The sequence below is a fragment of the Acomys russatus genome, chromosome 7, assembly GCF_903995435.1.
Source record: "Acomys russatus chromosome 7, mAcoRus1.1, whole genome shotgun sequence".
In the NCBI taxonomy this organism is placed as follows: Eukaryota; Metazoa; Chordata; class Mammalia; order Rodentia; family Muridae; genus Acomys; species Acomys russatus.
The window spans coordinates 1,537,329-1,540,272 of NC_067143.1; the positions used below are offsets into that span (position 1 = coordinate 1,537,329).

General features: G+C 38.2%; 1 pseudogene; it reads left to right on the plus strand.

Annotated features, from left to right (window-relative positions):
* Positions 1-1,473: 1,473 nt before the first annotated feature.
* On the plus strand, positions 1,474-2,132 carry LOC127192359 (40S ribosomal protein S5-like; annotated as a pseudogene).
* The last annotated feature ends 812 nt before the right edge of the window (positions 2,133-2,944 follow it).

Consider the following 2,944-nt stretch of genomic DNA (forward strand, 5'->3'; position numbering starts at 1 on the left):
TATGGATTTATTTGAATTTTTCTATATGTAGACATCTAGCTATATCAGCACTATTTGTTGAAGATGCTGTCTTTTTTTCCCATTTCATTGTTTTAGCTCCTTTGCAAAACTCAAGTGTTCTGGATCTTCTATTCAATTCCATCGATCCACCAGTGTATTTCTATTCTGATGCCATGAAGTTTTTATTATTATTGCTCTGTAGTGAAGTCAAGGACAAAGATACCTCCAGAAGTCTATTTATTTATTAGGATTTTTTAGTTATTTTGGTTTTTGTTTCTTTCTTTCTTTCTTTCTTTTGTTTTTCTATATGAAGTTTAGAATTGTTTTTTTCTATTTTGGCATTTTGATGTGGATTGCCTTGAATCTGTAGATTGCTTTTAGTAAGATAGCTACTTTTACTAATGTTAATCCTACCAATCAATGAACATGGGACATCTTTCCATCTTCTGATATGTTCTTCAATATCTTTCTTCAGAGACTTGAAGTTCCTTTTATACAGGTCACTGACTTGCTTGGTTAGATTTACACAAAGATACTTTGTATTATTTGTGGCTATTGTGGAGGGTGTAGTTTCCCTAATTTCTTTCTCAGCCCATTTATTATTTGTATACAGGATGGCTACTGGTATTTTTTAAATTAATGTATCCATTATCTTGTATCTTCCACATTGCTGAAGGTGTTCATCAGCTATAGGAGTTCTCTGATGGAATTTTGAGTGTCATTTATCTATACTATTAAATCATCTCTTCCTTTCAAATTTGGATCCCATTGGTCACCTTCCATTGTCTTATTTCTCTAGCTAAAACTTCAACTACTATATTGAAGAGATATGGAGAGAGTGAGCATTATCATCTAGTCCCTGATTTTAGTGGAATTTCTTTGAGTTTCTTTCCATTTAATTTGGTGTTGGCTATAGGCTTGCTGTATATGGCCTTTATTGTGTTTAGGTATGGTCCTTGTAGCCCTGGTCTCTCCAATACTTTTATCATGAAGAGGTGTTGAATTTTGTGAAAGGCTTTTCTGCATCTAATGAGAAGACCAAATGATCTTTTTTCTTTCAGCTTGTTTATATGGTGGATTACACTGATTGATTTTCTTATGTTGAACCATTTCTGCATTCCAGGGATGATGCCAATTTGATCATGGTGGATGGTGTTTTTGATGTGTTATTATATTTGGTAGGGGTTTTTTTTTTTTTGAGTATTTTGTTGCGTATTTTTCATCAATGTTCATGAGCAAAATTGGTCTGAAATTTTCTTTCTTTCTTGAGTTTTTGTTTCGTTTAGGTATCAGGGTCACCTTGGCTTCATAGAATGAGTTTAGTAATGTTCCTACTATTTCTATTTTGTGGAACTTTTTGAGTAGTAATGGTATTACATAGCCTTTGAAAGTATGGTAGAGCTCTTCCTGTCTGTGCCCTGATGGTGCATGTTCCACACCGAGAGACGGAGAAGGCCGGTCTGTGACCTCAGAATGACTCAGTGGGAGACAGCCACACCAGCGGTGGCAGAGACCCCAAATATCAAGCTCTTAGGCAAATGGAGCACTGATGATGTACAGATCAACGACACTTCTCTACAGGATTACTTTGTTGTGAAACAGAAGTATGCCAAGTACCTGCCCCACAGTGCAGGGCGATAAGCCGCCAAGCGCTTACGCGAAGCACAGTGTCCCTTCGTGGAGCGCACTAACTCCGTGATGATGCACGGTCAGAACAACGGCAAGAAGCTCATGACTGTGCGAATTGTCAAGCATTCCTTGAGATCATCCAACTGCTCACTGATGAGAACCCTCTGCAGGTACTGGTGAGTGCCACCATCAACAGTGGCCCCCAGAAAGACTCAACATGTATTGGGCGAGCCAGGACGGTGAGAAAGCAGTCTATGGATGTGTCCCCACTGCGCAGCTTGAGTCAGGCCATCTGGCTGCTGTGCACAGGTGTTCGTGAGGCTGCTTTCCGGAACATCAAGACCATTTATGAGTGCCTTGCAGATGAGCTCATCAATGCTGCCAAGGGCTCCTCCAACTCCTATGCCATCAAGAAGAAAGACGAATTGGAGCATGTGGCCAAGTCAAACCGCTTATTTTCCAGATGCTGCCTAATAAATAAACTGTGCCCTTTTGGACAGTTCCAAAAAACAAAACAAAACAAAAAAGAAAGTCGGGTAGAATTCTGTGCTTAAAAACATCTGGCCCTGGGCTTTTAAAAAAAGTGTTGGTAAGTGAAATCTATCACCGGCAGCATCCATTTCTTTTAGATTTTCCAGTTGTCTGGTATACAGGCTTTTGAAATAAGACATAATGATTTTTTGGATTTCCTCAGTGTCTATTGTTATGTCCCCCTTTTCAGTTTTGAATTTGATAATTTAGATACTCTCTCTCTCTCTCTCTCTCTCTCTCTCTCTCTCTCTCTCTCTCTCTCTCTCTGCCTTTTAGTTAGTTTGACTAAGGTTTGTCTATCTTGTTGATTTTCTCCAAGACCTAACTTTTGGTTTCATTGATTCTTTGCACTGTTCTCTTTATTTCTAATTTATTGATTTCATCCCTGATTTTTATTATTTCATGCCATCTATTCCATTTTCATGTGTTTGCTTCTTTTTGTTCTAGAGCTTTCAGGTGTGCTGTTAAGTTGCTAGCATAAGATCTCTCCAATTTCCTTATGAAGGCAGGAGTGCTATGAACTTTTCTCTTGGCACTGTTTTCACTGTGCCCCATTACATTGTGAATGTTGTGTCTTCATTTTCATTAAATTCTAGAAAGTCTTTAGTTTCTTTCTTTATTTTGTTCCTGATCTAGTAGTCACTGAGTAGGGAGTTGTTCAGTTTCCATGAGTTTGTAGGCTTTCTGTTTTTTCTGTTGTTTTTGAATTCCAGCTTTAATCCATGGTGGTCTGATAAGATTCAAGGAAATGCAAGGATTTCAACCTTTTTTATCTGTTGAGGTT